An 18,872-nucleotide genomic window follows, 5' to 3' on the forward strand; every position below is an offset into this window, starting at 1 on the left:
AGTAGTACAAACAACCATCTGTACCATAAAGTTCGTCTAGGCAGTCAATAAAAATGTGAAACCAGAGAAAAAGAACGCAGCGCAAAGAAGTGAAAACACACGGATAACCCGCCGCCGTTGCTCCATGACTAAGGCGTTGCGCTGCTGAGCACGAGGACGCGGGTTCGATTCTTGGCCGTGGTGGCCGCTTTTCTGATGAAGGCGAAAAGCAAAAACGCCCGTGTGCAAGAGATTTCGGCGCACGTTAAATATCTCCAGGTGGTCAAAATTAATTCGAAGCACCCCACTACGGCGCGCCTCATCGCCTGCGTTTCGTCGGCGCGTTGAACCCTACAATCTAGCAAATCAAATCAATCGAAAACACATGGATGGCCATGGAACCAACTGGCCCATTCAAGAGCCTTAGCAAGAAGTACTGGCTCCCAAAGCGCAGAGTGCACGAAAAGTAATCAACCCCAAAAGAAAGCTGCGACTCCAGCTGTCTCTAAGGAGTAAAAATTAAGTTTCAAAGCATAATTTACTCGTTTAGAAAAGATACGTGTACGGAAATAGTACTAAATGCTTGCCATATGTGATATCTGATCGGCTCGCGCGCGAGGGCCATTCCACGAGCTCACCAGCACAACTCCCTTTTTCCAAGGAGGACGTCAACGGAATAGCCACAACTCTCGGATGGCGCACGCAATTGCGGCACTGGCGGAACCCGGACCTGCAGTACGCCCCCCTTTACGCTCTCGACCCGCAGTGTACGTTTCGTATACCTCGCGGTTTATCGAGGCAAACAGAGTGTGCTATACATCGTCTGCGCCTCAAAGTAGCTTATACCAAAAGCTTTTTAAAAATCGGTCTGATGGCATCACCTCTGTGTCCACTTTGCGGTGTACGAGAAGACACCTGTTCTGTGTTTGCCCACGTTTAAACTCGGCGCGAACGACAGCGCGAAGTTTATTGCGGCCGAGAACTCTCAACATGAAGGACTTTTTAGGCCCCTGGAACAGCGAAGACAATGCGGTGCGGGGTTTTAAAGCTCTTGTGCGTTTTCTCAGAGACTCTGGACTCGACTCCAGCCTGTGACCGCCTCTGACTTTTCTTGTTTTTTTTTTATGTGTGTGTGCGTGTGTCCGTCTGGTGGAGTTTCTTTCGTTTTTTTTTTTCCTTTTCTTTTGCATTATCCATGTAAGCATATAACCCCCATCATATGTTCACCAACCAACTGAAGTAGCAAGCCCAGCATTATGCAGGGCTGACCTCTTCGGTCTCATTCAAGAATTTTCTCTCTCTCTCTCTCTCACTTGTTCACTTGCTGCCGGTAAAGCTTACTTTTTAGCAACAATTGTCCTACTAAGGCGAAGCTAAACCTAGAGACTAAAATATGTCCCTTACTAACGGATACTGATGTAAACTTTTTCCTGCCGTATCATTGTTCAAGTTGACTGGGCGTCATGAAGTGAGCATGGTGTTATTCTTTTGATTGATTGTATAGGGCTTAACGCGCCGACGCGACGCAGGCGATGAGGCGCGCCGTAGTGGAGGGCTCCGTATTAATTTTGACCGCCTGTAGATCTTCAACGTGCCCCAAAATGTCGTACACACGGGCGCTTTTGCTTGCCGGTTCCATCAGAAAAGTGGCCGCCATGGCCGGGAAATGGTGTTGTTGGGTTTATTTTCTAGATTCATTACCAGCAATCGCAGGTTCTTGGGTGTACTCAAAAACGAACCACCTCTTCATAGACTTCCAATCACTTCTATTAAGTGCAATCCGAATCTAGTCCTTTCCCCCAAATATTCTAGCGTATTCATTTAACAAAGACCATAAAACTGCCAGCAGATACCCCGACCGGATGGTGGTAACATCCGGCCGGGGTGTTACCACCATCGAATTCATACTCGTGTCGCAAAACCAACCATAGAAACTTCAATTAAAAACCTTCAGCTGGAACGTACAGAAACGAAGGACAGCATTGCGTCCATGTTTCTCTTGACCGTCCTTCGTTTTCGTACGTTCAAGCTGAAGGTTTTCCATTGACCATGAACCAACTCGCCAAATCCCAAGCATAAAAACTTCAGTAGGATGCGTGTCCAGAGAAGTTATTGTCCCGTTGTTGGGTAAATGCCTGTGTTTAGGAATGAAAGCAGTACAACAATAACTTTTGGCCCAAACTCCACTTTTGAATGACTTGCGGAATATACCGGCTCTTGTTAAAACGAAGTCGGAACAAATTTCTTGATTAAGACGAACAACCCTTTTGCTATTTTGGGACATGTTCAATGCAAGAAATGTCCGCTTAAGACGGAATTTTGATAATAAGAGCAAGTGTTCAAGGTCCCTTCGTGTTCGTCTTGACGGGAGCTGACCGTATATGTATTCACCCGGTTGGATTGCTTCCGCAGGGGAACGAATCCTATGCTAATAACCCGTGACAAATGAGGTTGGATCTTTACCCCCAGTTTCGCTGCTTGCAGCGAAGTCAGAGCCCAAATTGAGAAACGCCAAAACAATCTTCATACTGCTCCAGGCAATATTCACGAAGAATGAAAAATTAGAGTCCGGGTGGAACGCAACTCAATCTGACGCGCCTAGAAGATCTCTCTTCACAGTTGCGTCCTAAAGCTCCGCAGTTAACACGCGTCCTGCGCTGCTTCAGGACGCAACTGCAAAGAGAGATCTTCGAGACGTTCGGTATTAACAAGGAAAATGACGATTGCGTGAGCACAACCTCTCTGGCTTTGCACACAAAAAAGCATATCTACAGCTTTAATCACATTCTGCGCCTTCAATCACATTCTGCACCTTCTGGAAAGCTGCGCCTTCCGTATCTTTTTTAGCGTTTCTGCGTATTTATATGTGTGTTGCCGTTCTCTTCAATAAAGCTCCAGTTGATATCTAGAGCTCATTCCGTGTCCCTGTCTCTTCTGTCCCCGTGTAGTGCGCTCTTAGGGGTGAAGCCATTTAGGTGGTGGCTGTGGCTGTTGGCGTCTCCTGCCATCGTCGTCGTCGTCGTAATCGTCGACGTAATTTTCGTTTCATGTAGTCACGGTACTAAAACAACTGGAAACTCGTTTCGCCTCGCGCTAGAATGTAACGCGTACTAAAAAAAATTAGTAGTGGCTTAGCTCTGCTATGCCAGGATATACGTAGCGTGAGCCAAGGTTCAGCAATCCAGTCCAATCCAGTCCAGTCCAGTCCAGCCCTGTCCAGTCACTGCTCCTCGCCCATGCTTAGCACGGCTCTTCACGAGCCACGCAAAACGGCTGTCAAGCGGCTCCGGTGCAGCGTCAGACTTGGCTACGGCACAATTGAGGCGCACAGCTGGGCACGCGCCGGCGCCAGTGCGTCAGCCGCAACTATGACACAACACAATCCAACACAATCCCCTTTAATCCAATCAAATCCAATCCAATCCAAATCCAATCCAATCCAATCCAATCCAAGCCAAGCCAAGCCAAGCCAAGTCAAGTCAAGCCAAACCAAGCCAAGCCATTCCAATGTCCCTTGCGCTTGCGCAGAACGGCCTTTCACGGCACACGCGAAACTGCGCAACCTCGGCCAGTGTAGCTTACGCTACAAAACACCGGGACACTCGTTTACGCCTCGGGCTGGAGTACTTCGTAACGCGTACTACAAAAACACTGGGACACTCGTTTACGCCTCGCGCTAGAGAGCTTCGTGCTTCAAACACAAGAGACTTTTACAGCAAAGCTGCATACCTTTACCCCTCAACGGTCTCATTTCCGTTGGCAAAAACGCAGAGGCGCCGAGGATACACTTTCTACACTGCATGCTTCGCCCCTCCCAGGTTTCACGTTAGTGCAGATGGCCCGGGATTTTTGTGTCATGTCACCCAAATTTTCCAGATTTTCTTTTCGTTTATTCTCTGTAAGCAGTTGGCTATTTTGGAGCCGTTTCGCTGCTACAGACACCGATGCCGGGCGACTCGATTTTGCGGTGAGGCCTCTTAGGAGCTCTGACTATCGGCGTATCATGTCGTCGTCGTCGTCGTAACCATCGTCTCATGTGGCCACGCTACTAAAACACCGGGACACTCGTTTACGCCTCGTGCTGGAACGCTTCGTAACACGTACTGTAAAAAAACACAGGAACACTCGTTTACGCCTCGCACTAGAACTTCGTGCTTCAAGGACACGAGACTTTTACAGCTGAGCTGTATACCTCTACCCCACAACGGTTTCATCTACTCAGGCAAAAGCGCCAAGGTGAGAAGAATACACTTATACACTGCATGCTCCGCCCCTCGCCAGGTTTCACTTTAGTGGAGATGGCCCGGGATTTTTTGTCTGGAAACTAACGTCCCGCCCATCCTCGCTCACTCACTCACTCACTCACTCACTCACTCACTCACTCACTCACTCACTCACTCACTCACTCACTCACTCACTCACTCACTCACTCACTCACTCACCAACAGATGACAATTCAAATTTTTCTTTGTCGACGGCACTTTAAATCATTTCATTGATTTCGTATTCAACTTTCAGAGAAATTTCACACAAATATTCTTGAAATTAAGGAAAAAGACGAAGCAGTGCAGACTCGTCAGCCACTTCTTGGCCGAGACATTAGGACATCACCTAGACTTGTTTGAAAGATTGGTGGGCAGCCGATCAAAATCCACTGCCAGGAAACGGGACTATGTAATTGTAGTAGCGCCTCTTCTAGCGCTTGATTATACCTCTTGAATGCAAACGTATAGTTAACGCGCTGGCTCTGGTTCTCTTAACGGGCTCTTTAATGATTTCCCTTCAAAAAGCTTCCGCACAAATGTGAACTACCGGAGTCGTTGAGAGCATTATCCTCACCCCCTCGCCCCCAATTCCCACTACAGTTAAACCTGGATGTAACGAAATTGAAAAAAGTTCGCAAATTTTCGTTACATCCAGGTTTTCGTTACATGCAGTTTTCAAGTAAACACCAGGGAAATCATCACGAACACCAAAAAAAACATGCGGCAGATGCCGATTTAGCGCAACTTACCTCAAATGTTTATTTAACACAAAAAAACTGCGTTATTTTCGCCTGTGTGTTTCGCGTCAAAGACGACGCAACGCGGCGGTCCAGAGAAACGAACTCCTCCAAAGCTTCCGCATCATCCTGCGAGCCGACGTGACGGCGCAGCACGTCCAGCGCATCCAAGACCTCCTTTGCTGTAGGCAACGGGAATGTATCCGCCTCTGACGAACCTTCATCATCGCCGCGATCTCTAACCGCGAACTCTAACCGCGATCTCTAACGCAAGTTTGTCTTCAAGAGACAAAACCTTGCGCTTCCTCGGCACGGAGCTCATTTTCACAGCGAGCGCTCACAACGATACCCACGACGTCGCCGCGCTGAGAATGCGCTACGCCTAACAACAGAACACCTACCGGACCAGCCTAACCAGAGTGCGCTCGCCCGTTCGGCACGGCAGCGCCACCAGACGTCACAAAACATCGATGCTCGCATGGATGGCACGCACTTGCTTGCTGCAATCGTATGCGTTCTACCCGCCATCTTGCCCCATATTTTTTCCCCTATTATATAGAACTTGCGCGTTGTATTTACAAATTTTTAGTAGTGTTACGGCTCAAAATCATAAATGATCAGTGCCGCGAATTCGTTACATTCAGGTCGATTACCGCAACACCTTCGTTACGTGGAGGTCACAAATACATGGACTTCTATGGAGATGGAGTTGGGGATTGGAAAAAATTTGTTAAATCCAGGAATTCGTTACATGGAGGTTCGTTACATCCAGGTTTAACTGTATACAGAGCATTCTTGGACGTTGAATCAGCCTACCGCTGAAAGAAAGGATGAAACGAACACCCCCCCCCCCCCCCGCCTATTTGGCACACCCCACACCCGTGGCAATGGGTAAGCCCCGTACCATAAAACGCCTAACCCAATAACGATCGCCTATTCACCAAAAGGTGGTGTCAATATAAAAAAAATTGAAGCCGTTCCATTCAATGTGAAAGCTGTCGGAATTGCGGAGCAGTGATTCGCCGTAATGGGCTGTAGCGCCGTTATCCACTCACTCTTACCATTCATCACGCTCTTCGCCGCCCTGTCTCACTCCTCTCCTGATGAATTCAACGGAGGTTTGTCCAACGCATTTCAAATTTCCCGCCTACGCAGTGCTCGCGCGACCTCTGCCTGAAACTGCGCCAACGGGTTTTCTGTTATTTTTGGGCTTGCTTCTCCTCCCGCACGTGCCGGCGTTTCACTGCCACTTTTTTCGCTTACTATCGTAAAAACCAACCCAACCATGTATATTTTGCCTGAAATGTACCTGCAGTTTTCGTTGCCGCAAACAACGGGTAGATGTATGACAAGCGCCTGCGGTTCACTAGTTTCGAACACTTTGACTATATAAACCGCTTCGCTTTCGAAGCTTCTGTGGGACGCCGCGACGACAGAACGCCGTGTGGCTCTACTTGGGTCCAGCGAGCGAGCTACGACGACAAGGCGAGCGCCTAACGTGCTCTGCACTTTATAAAAACAGCGGAGAATGGTGCTCTCATTTTGGGTTGGAAGTTGTGGCGACCATACGCGGTTGGTTGCCCGTACGACTGCCGCTGGCTGCTGCCTCTGTGTCGCCGAGGTGGCCGTCGGCTTTTCGGTGTCTGCCCGTAGGGCCACCGCGTGTCTTTCCGTAGGGGGACCATTGGCGGGAGTAAGAGAATTTATTATAACCCACATATCAGGGCGCAGCGACTAGTGATAACAGCGCTTCCCTAAGAACAAAAATTATCCAATCAGTTTTCTTGTAACGTGATCATTCTACACACTGCAAAAATATGTTTGGTGTAGGCAACAAGCTATTACAAATCAAGTCACACAAAGTTCACCAGCGTTGAAAGAAAGAGTTCATAAACTATACTGAGCTCAGTACGGCACTAGAGCAACGCTCAGGACGTTGCTCCTGACCACTATAAAGCATGTAGACCAAATGAAAAGAAAGGCTGCTTCTCCTAGAGCTGCCAACTCGTGGTCCAAATTGCTCATGAGAATCGACCGGACACGCCACAGCAGCGGGAACATTGCCCGTTGCGGCCGTGCTCGAAGGCATGCAGAACCACGATTTCTCTACAAAACAAAAGCACCAGCACACATCAGAAAATTCACCAACACATCATTTGAACGAGTGTTCATTCGAAGTGTCAGTCCGAACATCCTGCTTAATACAGTCCAAAACGTTGCCGCTACACGACAGTGAAGCAAGACATGTTCTAATGCATCAGTGTGGCCGCAGTGCGGACACCGTGCGGAATGAAGAACGCCTAATCTCGCCAGAAGGTTACACGTCGGGAGAACTTCCCAGCCACGTAACCACCCGAAATCCCGAACATCAGCCCGAAGTGCCGCCGAAGTCAGCTGATGCCAACAGACACCGCGTGATCGTCCTATCTGTTGGTTGTCCAATTGGGTTGTTGCCAATTTTTTCACACAGTTCGCCTGCCGTCTTTTCCCTGAAACTTAGACGTGGCAAGGAAGACTGGAGATTTCGCAATGTTTTTATAACGTAAGCATAAAAAGGAGGTGGCTGCTCAGCAGAAGGACCGGTAATGTGTACGTCATAAAATATTGAGCGGGAAGTTCCCAGAAAGTAGTGTAGCAGCGCCTTCCCTGGGTACTCGTCCGAGTCCACAAGGTCGATCACTGCGCGTACCGCCAGCACGCTACACATGGTTTGCAAGCAAAGCAGACTAAGATCACCCATTGACTTGGACACCCTCAGCAGCACTGGCGACACTGTTTCTGTTTTGCCCGCCCAGAAGAACGATCCAAACTTCGTTTTGGATCGTTCTTTGCTACGCGGTTTTGCTACGCGTGCTACATAAAAACGCGCCGCCGAGACGGACGACTTAATTATGTAGATTCGCTCTGCAAGAGCAAGCCTGAACGTTCCTGCAACTGCAAGACGCTGCTCCGCAGTCTCAAGGAGGTGCTTCCACCTACTACGCGCCACTCCACCCGATTAATGGAAAAGCACACCTAGTACACGAACACCCGTCACCCATTCTACGTCGCCGCCAAGCCAGACGTAAATGTGCCGAAACGCACCGCCATACTTTTTCCCCTGTTCAGTCGTGCTCCCGACAGCTCACCGTACTCCCGAAATAGCCGCATAAACGCTTGGTAGCTGTCCTCGTCCCGAATGAACAGGGACACGTCGTCCGCATACGCGGACACTTTAACTTGGCCTATGCCTGTCAACGGAAAGCCGTGGATGGCAGTGCTTGCATCAACACGTCGGAGCAGTGGGTCGAGACAAATGACAAAAAGCAAAGGTGACAAAGGGTCCTGCCTTATCCCACGAGTGACAGAGAACGGACTACTTAAAAGCCCGTTGACAAGGATTTTAATGCTCAAGTCCGAGTACAACAGCTCGAGCATTGCTACAGAGTCTGGCGGAAAACCATGTTGGCGCAAAACGCCCAGCAAGTATCGGTGCTCCACTCTGTCGTAAGCTTTCGCTTGATCGAGAGAGACGAAGCACCCAGAAGCGCTAATCTTTGTCTCGTAACTGAACAAATCGCGTGTCAATGCCAGGAACGAGAAAATTGTACGACCTGGTGCGCTGCACGTTTGCGCTGGGCTTATAATATCGGGCAAAATGGTACTGGTGCGTCAGGCCAAAATGGATGCTACAATATTGTAGTCAGTGTTCAGTAGTGCAATCGGTCGATACGCCTGGGGCTGCGTAGGATCCCCGCCTGGTTTTGCGATCAAGATGACATGGTCTTCACGGAAAGAGTTAGGTCGCACTCCGCGCTGAAGAAAGCCGTTAACCATGTCGAGGAGTGCACCCCGAATGGCCGCAAAAAACTTGTAAAATCCAGCAGAGATACCGTCAGGCCCAGGCGCCGATGGACCGTTTAATTTTAAACACTCACTCAACCCGTTGGCATCAACAGGAGCACACAGCAACTCAAACAGGTGATCTGCATGCATGGTAGCACCCCACAAAATGCGCTAAGCTTGCCCTCGAATTCTTCTGCATCCGAGGACACACTCTCGGTCGAAAGAAGGGTGCCCACGAATACCTCGGCCATATCTTCAGCCCTCCTGCTCACCGACCCATCGGCGAGTGTAACTTCTGGAACAGCGGTGAACCCAACCTCGTCAAGCGAGCTCGCTCTAATATGCCGGAGTACGGAGAGGTCCGAAACAGGCCTGAACAAAGTCTGCGCACGGCTCACCGCTTGTGGTGACTGCCGCAAGAGGGACTCATAGCGTATTTTCAGTAAGTTGACGTAGTCCCGCATCGCGAAGGTTAAGGTGCCCCCTCGCTGTACGACACGAAGTCTCCTCAACGTGTCGTCAAGCGCGGCCGTGATGCGCACCTTACGCGCACGACGCTCCTTAACTAAAAGCACGCGCCAGTGGTCCTTCAACTCATACCAACGGAGAGAACTGTACTCGCACAGAGCAGTCCACGAAGCCGTTAGTGCTGCAAAACTGTCCCTGTCGGTTAGCAGACGCTCGTCCATCCGCCACATCTGGCGGCAGGGCGTACAGTGGCCAAGGTTAAGCGTTGCTAACACAGGTCGGTGATCGGACACGCGACGAACTCCAGCCGGGAAGGAGAGGACGTCACAGCATTCCACGTAGCAGCTCAGCTCGGGTTGAAAATAGAACTTATCTAGCCGACTGCCAGATTTTCCCCTTTCCCATGTAGCAATAAACCTGTCGCCCTGGAGCATCACCCACGCGTCGGAAAGATGGAATTGACCGATCAGGTCCTTCAACGCCGGGGCATCGCTTAGGGTCGACCTTGCCCACGTCCCTGTACATCACGCTGAGGGTCGGTCACACAAATAAAATCGCCCACCAAAAATGTTTGGTAAGGATGCAAAAAAAGAGGACGAGTCAGAGTGCTGCGCAGGTGCATACATAACAGCTCGCACGCGACGAGCGAGCAAGAAAAAATCGACAGACAGAAAGCACGTGCCCTCCGACCCCAAAGGTACAGTGAGCCTTGCGGAGCAAGCTCTCGCACAGAAATACGACGCCTATACGCGAAGCCATCCTGTCTGACAGGGTAAAAAAGGCTTGCACACAAAAGCGCTCTCGAAACAAAAGAACGTCGCGTGGAGTATTAAAATTGCACTCCTGCAAAAAGAGAAGGTCAACGTGTTGCGCCCGAGCATAGTGCATCACCTTTCTCTGTTTGCCCAAGTCCCGAAAGCGCTGAACATTCAAATTAAGAAAGCGCACCAGCATAAATGTGATAGGGCCCAACCCACATTAACCTTCCCTCCTTCAAAATTCACTGTCGTCGAAAGGCACGTCGACTTCGACGCACAGTTTCTTGTTGTCGTCGGCATCATCGGTGTCCCCTGACGACGACCTGGTTAACGGGACCTGGTTGATCGGGTTGACGAGGCGAGGGTCGTTCACAACGAGGGATGGGCCCGCAGTGCGAGGCTCGTTAGTGCCGCCCGCATCACCTGTGGCCGTCGAGGAAAACGGACTTTCCTTGGGGAAGTTGCGAGCCCCTCCAGGAGAGATGGGGAACCTAGTAGATCGGCGACCTGGCTTACAGGGTTGACCAGACGGGGGTTTTTGACCTTGGGTGTAGGAGCACCACTGGAACTGGACGTGCTGTGGCCAGCTACAGCCGACTTAGAGGCGTAATTAGAACGGCCCACCGCTGCTTTGCCGCTCGTGCCGGGCTTGCTGTGTTCCTTCCGGCGGCTGCGCGAGTAGCTCGAGGAGCCAGGGAGGGCGATGTTTTCCCTTGCACGCCCTGGCTCGCGCTGAGGCTGCTCCGCGAGGTCACTGCACTCGGCAGAGCTGGTGCTCATGAAGTGGGAGGTATCGGTCAAAGACGATGAATTGTCTTCTTCCGCAGGTGATATCTCTTCCTCCGAAGGCGACAGGCAGCTCTCATGTTTCATTTCTTGGCTGTCGCTTGTCGATTCACCAATCATCGATTTGACGCCCAGAGCAGTACCTTCGTTTGAAACCTCGGCAGGCTGGCTCAAGGAGCGCCGTTGTAGCTCGGGAAAGTTGCTTGTACTCTCTCTAGAGCCTGCTGACCGGAAGGCACACGAGGCGTCTCAGCGAAATTGTTCGCAGCATCCGCATAGGAGCGGGGCCGCAGGCAGTTGGCGGTGGCATGATTGCCCTTGCAGCGGCGACACTGGGCACTGCAGTCGACGTCGTCGTGGCCGTACTCCGAGCAGCGGCCGCACCAGGGGGTCTTGTGCTAACTTGTTGGTCGGTCTGGCCGCAGTGGGGCATACCCTCCGCACACCGTTGTGCTCAAACTGGGCCCTGAACCCTAGAATCTTCATGAAGTTAGGATGCCTTGGCCACCTCCATCTTCACGAGTCACATGCCGGTCTTGATATGCTGAAGGCTCCTCCACGCCGGCTGGATGACGTTGAGGACCTTCCCATACGGTCTCAGTGCTGCCGCAAGCTCCGCGTTACTCACAACGGAATTCAGGTGGTACACCGTCACGTAGACGACCTGTGGGCCCATGCAGGCCACAGGGCACGAAACACCGTTCAAAACAACGGCTCCTTTCTCGGCGATCTTGCGAGCAGCAGCAGCCGTAGCCGCCACCGCGCAGAACTTGAAACCACCCTGGTGCATCAGGGTGTCCAGGCCATAACGACCTACAATTTCCTCGAGGGCATTCACCAGGTCATCCACGGTGACGTCCTTCGGGGCCGTAAAGTAGAAAACATGTGCCTTGGGCGGTGGCTGAACAACCTCCCAAGAAGCCATGATGACGTGTCCTTGTTGTCCAATATGGTAGTCCAGTGGTCAGTAGGGAGACGGCGTCCAGGAGGGAGGGGCTACCCCTACGTAAAACGTAGGGCCGCCCCGCTGCAGTCCCGTAGAAAACAAGAGAGCCGCTCAGTGATGACGTGTCCTTACGGAGCACAGAGCCCCATGGCGAAACTGACAAAAGCGCGTTCCACGACGGATCTATATACACGAACACGGTAAACTTGCTTCAGACACAACGCCGGGTATGCAAGCGGTACGGGAAGTGCATACTTAGTAATACACCACAAAGAGAATTTATTAAAAACTAGTTACAGCTAGGACCCGTTGTAGTTAGCTACTACACGGGTCGACAGGGCACAGGATATACGCAATGTGCCACAGAGGAAAGGAAGTGAACATCACACAAGTTCACAAAAAACGAGTCCACCGCACCGAAGGTTCTTTACAATATGTGCGTGGCACGAAGCTGAGACACCATAGTGCACGCGTGGGAGTCAACATAAAAACCACAACACTTCACACACATCAGTTCTACTCAGTACTGATTTCTATGTCCGCACAGAGAGGCATGCTCAGTCAGACTGCCTAAACTACGCCTTGGCCTCTAACATACAACTCGCCTTTTTTTGTGGCGCCGCCGGCAGCCGCTGATCTCTACCTCGTCTTCAGCAGATTTCGCGCAGCCATGTTTAGACGGTGACACGATGCCAAGATGATAAAATTCTGCTCCACTGCCGGGTACGACTACAGCGACAACAAGGGGAAAAAAAGTTATTAACGTCCACACAGAATTTGTTAACGCGTACATTGTAATGGGGATCTGGAATGCGTACATTGTATAGAAAAAACACAAGGGGAGTAAAACGCGAACGCAGCAGCAGATCGTCGTTCTCCTCGCGACCAACGAGGATGCAGGCGAGAGGCCACGACGATGGGGATGGAATGTGCGCATGAAAGCAACAGAGTTCCAGCACAACGCAGAAGAATGTCCAGACTGTGAAATTCAGTGAGCACAAATATTGCTATTGTGATTGCTTGAGAATTGCTCTTCACTGGTAATTTTTGCTCGTGTAATCGCCGACTGTAAACAGATTTTCTCATCTGCATCTCCAGCCCGTCCAACACACCTCCGTATGTTTATCTCCGACGACATCCTTTTTTTTACCATGCCGAAGTGACGTAAAAATGTGTCTAATCGGGACTGCGGCGCGCTTTCTGTTATTGTGATGACTGCGTGAAAAAAACTGGGGAATCTTGCACCAAGTAGCGCAAGGCTTGAACCGTAGTGAAGCTGCAGGATTTATTGCGATGTCCGCGGCTACACGTAGTAGGTCGGACCGCCGTAGACGCTTTCGTCATCGATTAGCACTACGGCGCGCCTCTCGGTACGCGGCTTCTTCCTCGGGCGTGCGTGCCGTCCGCGGCCGCCCCATGTTGAGAACTGGTGCGCCGCCGCTAGCGCGCGCTCGGTAGCGCTTGACGACAGGTGGGACTTAGCGGTAATGCGTACGTGCACGACGCATGCGCGGCGTTACTAAAGTCGCGTCGAGGTTCCGCGGAGCAGGTGTTGTGCCAGCTGTGGCGTTGTTGGTTGCTAGGTAACGGAAGGCGCTCCTCGGGGTTTTCGCGTTACGCACCACACATTATGGCCAGCTACAACAGCCCCGGTGTTTAAAAAAAAAAATGCCGGTAACCGGGACTTCTGTGTTTCCTGTTACTGCAAAAACTACCACTTGCATGCAACACTTCTATCTCCTGCAGGTATCTTAATGATACCCCCTTATCGTCAGTGCACTCGTATAGTATCTTGGCCTAATATCACTGACAACCTCTTGTGGCCCAAACATGGTGAAGAATTTTCTAATAATGCTAACCGCATGCCCGGCTATCTGCGACGTAACGTTTTAAATGCAGAGCATTTCAGTAACTCACGATGTCACCCGCGTTGGCGTCCGTAGTCCGCGTCCGCATCGCTCCCCCTACACTATATAAATACTTGCCGGCGCCAGGTTTCGATCCTACGACTCTGCGGGCGGAACGCAAGGTACATGGTGCTCTACCCACTGCGCCACAAAGCCGACACAGAATGGAAGGTTATGAACGCGCCTTATATCCTTGACTCATTCAACCGTCGGCCGCAGGTGCGCCCTCTCCCCCGCGTCCTCCTCGCCTTCTCTCCGCTACCAACGCCCTCTCTCGCCGCGTTCGGTTCGGGCGCACAACAGGTGGGGACGTGCGCAACACCCTCTCTCGCCGCGTTGGGTTCGCGCTGAGCAACAGTCGGTTCGAGCGCAAGAACAGGTGGGGGCGCTCGCATCGCGCTCTCTCGCCGTGGTCGGTTCGCGCTTAAACCACATATGTCGTTCGCGCGCGCTCCGGTCGCTAACATCTGTGGCGTGATCGTGACGTCAACATCCCGCGTTCGTGTGGTGGCGCGATTTCGGCGCTATAACACTCTCTCGCGAGGGGCATTGGATTCGATTGGATTGGCTTGGCTTGGATTGATTTGGATTGGATTGGATTAAAGGGGATTGTGTTGGATTGTGTTGCGTCATAGCCGCGCCACGTTGCGTCATAGCCGCTCCACGTTGCGTCATAGCCGCGGCAGGAGGTTCACGGCACGTTTCACGTTTCACCATCGACTTCATCGACAATGTCTACGCTGGACGACAACAATTACAACAACAACAACCAATACGTAATCCATACGACTTGCAGGCGCGCCCCCCGCGGAAATGCTCTGCATTTGATCGTGCCCCTCGCGAGGGGGATGTTTAAAGGACACGGGCCTCTCGGACGGGCTATGATGCTGATGCTGATTCTCACTTTCTTTAAACAGACACAAAACGGACAAAACACAAGAATACTGCCCCTGGCTGCTTCCTTATAAGTGTCTTTTGTAACCGCACTTCTTTCTTTCTTTTTATTTTGAAAGGTGTGCGCGCGCTATTTCACGCCATTAGGTTTGATCTGCTGTGGCTCAATAGGGAAGAATGGGTCTGTGCCCTCAAACGTGGACACTGGCTGAAGAGGCTGCTGGCAAAGGTATAAATAGTGTTGCAAAAAGGCTGCTTGCGCTCCCATTTAGATCATAGAATCTGTGGCTTTTGTGGGGAGAAGAATGGGCGGAAGGATTACCTTTAAACGCCCTCATTTGACAAGAGTTCTCTTGGGCCTAGATTACTGGTGCCCACTGGATCTTCCACTAAATAAGCTTATTTTAAGGTAACACTACCATCTATCAGATTTGAAGGCCCATGTAAACACCAACGGCCGACGTTCACACTTCTTCCGTCAGGAACAAAAGATGAAGGAGCTCATACGCGTGGCGTTTCCGGGAGGCCTTCATTATACAGGACACACCCATGGATTGTATCTCTTCCCCAAAAGAGCACCCATTTCGACAGTTAGTGCAAAGGCTCCCATCTTCAGCGACGCATGTCGCATGCCGTTTTTTGTTTGTTTGTTTGTTTGTCGGGGCAATAATGTTAGTAAATCTATTAGCGGACTTCCGCTATTATCAAGACTAATGAATTCAGCTGATATGTACAATTGGGACGACATGCCTGGGAGTTGTGGATGGGGTACACGTACGATAGAATAAGTTAGTCCGCGTTTCACAGATATAAGGAATGTGAAATGTCCTATAGTTTCCTTAGATCGGCTGCGCCAGAAGTGCCTTTGTTTTCAGTATGAAAAATACGTTCATGCCTCATTTCTCACCGTTTACTGGAATTAATTCCAGTGAGCGTACAGGAAAGCAGCGTTTCTCGCTTTCTAGTGCACCTATTTTAAAGTCGGTACATCAGGTTTGGCCGCCCAAAATAGTCTAGAAACACGCGAGAGTTCGTTAGACTGGTTCTTGGGACTTCAGTAAATCAAAATTTAAAAACTGCCCTCGTTTTTTTTATGGAAAATTGCATGGGGGAGAACACCCATGTTCTCTGGACAGTTTCATACAAAACCCTCTAGCCGGTGAAGAGCCCGGTAATAGTTTGGCTTGTCACGCTATATTAAAAACGAGTCGAATAAACGATAACTAATGGCAAGTGCTCTTTAAGCGAATAGCTAACGAAGGCTTCGCTTCGCATCATCTGAGCAAATCTCAAAGGGAGTTTAAGTTACTTTTTTTCTTTGTTGATACGATTAACCGCTTAACTTTGCTGCCTGATGTTTTAACGAGTGACCAGATAATGAATGTCCCAGGCACGATGCTTCCGAGTGCAAAACCAGCCCATCAGCACAACTTTCACGCTGAAAACCAACGCAATTCCCTGATTTATGTATAACGCAGCAATTCCATCCACTGTTAAAAGAAGCTGCTAGGTTCAACTTTGAGCAAAGTTTGAAATTGATTTCTTACGCAAATGCATCAACGCAGTTATGCCTGTGGGAGTCAGTGTGTGCGCGAGCGTGAGCGTGTGTGTGCGTGTTCATCATCATCATAAGGCAACTTCATTGAATGGTTCTGGGAATTAATACAACAAGCATTTGGACCAATATCCAAAGGCTAGTATCCGGCCCACTACAGAAATGCGTTATTAATTGCAAAACAAGGCAAATCGCGGAAAAACAAAATATGAGAATTACGTAACCACCAAAAACTACACATGTTGATTATACAAGAAAAACATTTTGGAGGTCAATTAAAAATTTCTGGCAAGTTTAATTTTAATTTATAATAGATTCAATATTTTGTGAACGTGTGTGTCCTGCCATCTTTGTGCCTTGTTTTCTTCAATTTTTCCACGCGGCTCTGCATGCACCGTTATCAGCAGATTTATGTCTGTTTTGGAGAAACCATGCTGGATATAATTGCTAAAAGCGGTTTCCACCCCTTCCAGTGAGCGCTGTCGTCTAAGTTGAATTCTGCAACCATCAGACGTCACACATCGGGCAAAATATTGAGCCTGCTGGGCTAAGTTTATTTTCATGCTTTTTTTTTTTTTTTTGCAAACATGCCTGCGCGTTTGCAAAGGAATAGAGTGCACCCACATTTTCACGAGAGCAGCAGGGGTTCATAAAACGCAACATTCTGTGTACTTTAGTTCCAATTTGGTTATGTTTTAATAAACTGCCTACCTTCCGCTACTTTCGAAGAAACGTGCTAGTACCGTCAATAGGATGACGAGGACAATCATGCGGATTTATGTGGCTTCGTTTTGTTCCCTTCTGAGTGTTCATGCACGTTCCTTCCGTCGTTTGCTGAAATACAGTTGAAAAATACAGAGAAATACAGTTTGCTGAAATACACACTCGCTGTGGCTGTCTGTCGCGTTTAATCTATAATCAAGAATGCTCAATCTAATATCACCTGTTGTTTCATCTTGGCCCCACAACTCAACCCCGCCATTTTACAGGAGTCAACAAGCAATTTTTAATATTTATTTATTTATTTATTTATTTATTTATTTATTTATTTATTTATTTATTTATTTCGGTACATTTAGTCTGCGCCAGGGGCGTTATAGAATTGATTGATTGATTGCGCGGTTTAAAGCGACGATGCTTCACAGGCCATGAGGCGCGCCGTAGTGGAGGGCTCCGGATTAATTTTGGGCACCTGGCTATCTTTAACGTGAGCCGGGGCGTTACAGAAGGGAGTGGGTTTTTGTACAAGTAACGCAAAAAATAAATACATAAAAAATGGCTGCGGCTTAGCTCAGCTAACCTTGGATATGCAAAGCAAAAGCTTGGCTTAGTCTGGCTGAGTCTTGGCTTCGCTCGGTTAAACCTTTGATTTAGCGGTATTGCCGACCAGGTCTCAAAGCCGTTCGGTTCCGCAGTAACGCTCACAGAAGGAGGCCGGGCGGACACCACGGCGTTCATTCATGGCGAACGCACCGTTCTCTTCGCCGGGCACTTGACGAGTCACGTTGCCCGAAATGACACAGCGCCGCATGCATGGGAGGCTGCGGGCATAGAGTTTCATATTAACATATACTAGAGGGAAATCTGGCGCCACTGTCTAGAGGAGTCGAGCTTCGGCGAGCGTTCCGTCCTGTACCGGACAGACTCGTTCCACTTGTCCTTGACATGGCTCATGAACAGGCTGAAAAGTTGGCTCTGGCGGCAAAAAAGCAACAATATTACTGTAGAAGGTTCATCAAATTTGTTTTGGTATTATAAAATTGAACCTCCAAAAAGATTAATTTGTCAGTGGTTATGTAGAAGCTTCGTGCACGACGAACAAGAAAAATTAATGTTACCTTTTTTGTTGATTTTGGCTTCGAAGCAAAAAAGAAGCCATATGGCTAGCTAAGCCAAGTAGGCGAGGAACATCGCTAGCGGCAATGGCGCCGCCCACGGCGGCCCGTGACTGCAGTGACAGATTTCCCTCTAGTATATATTAGTATGCAACCCTATGGCTGCGGGGGTGGTTGGCTGCCTCGGCCGCAGCGGCGGTGGCGACCGCTGTCGGCGCCCGCAGGAAAGGATACATAGGAATAGGAGGATAGGGGGAAGGTTGACATTACAATGTTTCACACACAAAGGGTAAATATAAAAAACAAAAGAAAGAAAAGAACACGAAAAGAAAAAAAGGAAAGGGTGTGTCTCCGGTCAAAAGGTCATTTGCGCATCCTCCACGAAATCACTGGACGAAAGTAGTAAAGCTTTGGTTTTAAAGGAAAGACTCACGGGAAAAGCATCAATGCAAAAACATAGACATAACTCACTGGAAATATAAGCAAATACACAGGATAGGGAGAAAAAAACACCGAAAAGCAAGGGGAAAATGTCACAGGCAAGGGAGCACACACGCTTGTGCAAAATGGCAAAAAATATGGTCATTGCCAGGAAAACATACAAAAACACAAACCAATACACACAGGAAAAGACACTACTACAGCGCACATAAATGTCGTTCAATTTTTGAGCGAAATGCGCGCGCATCGGGGGTAGTGGCTATCGCGGCTGGCAAGCGGTTCCAGTCGGCTGATATTTTAGGTATGAAGTGATGAAAACGCAAATTAATACGACAATGAGAGGCGTTCACATTGAAAAGGTTATCTATGCGCGACTATGTATGACCAACTGGAAAGAAGTTCATTTTTCAGCTGTAGACAGTTTTCTGCGGTGCTGAGCACGAGGTCGCGGGTTCGATTCCCGGCCGCACCGGCCG

The sequence above is a fragment of the Haemaphysalis longicornis genome, unplaced genomic scaffold (assembly GCF_048455015.1).
Source record: "Haemaphysalis longicornis isolate Haplotype H1 unplaced genomic scaffold, Haemaphysalis longicornis Haplotype H1 scaffold_1, whole genome shotgun sequence".
Lineage (NCBI taxonomy): Eukaryota > Metazoa > Arthropoda > Arachnida > Ixodida > Ixodidae > Haemaphysalis > Haemaphysalis longicornis.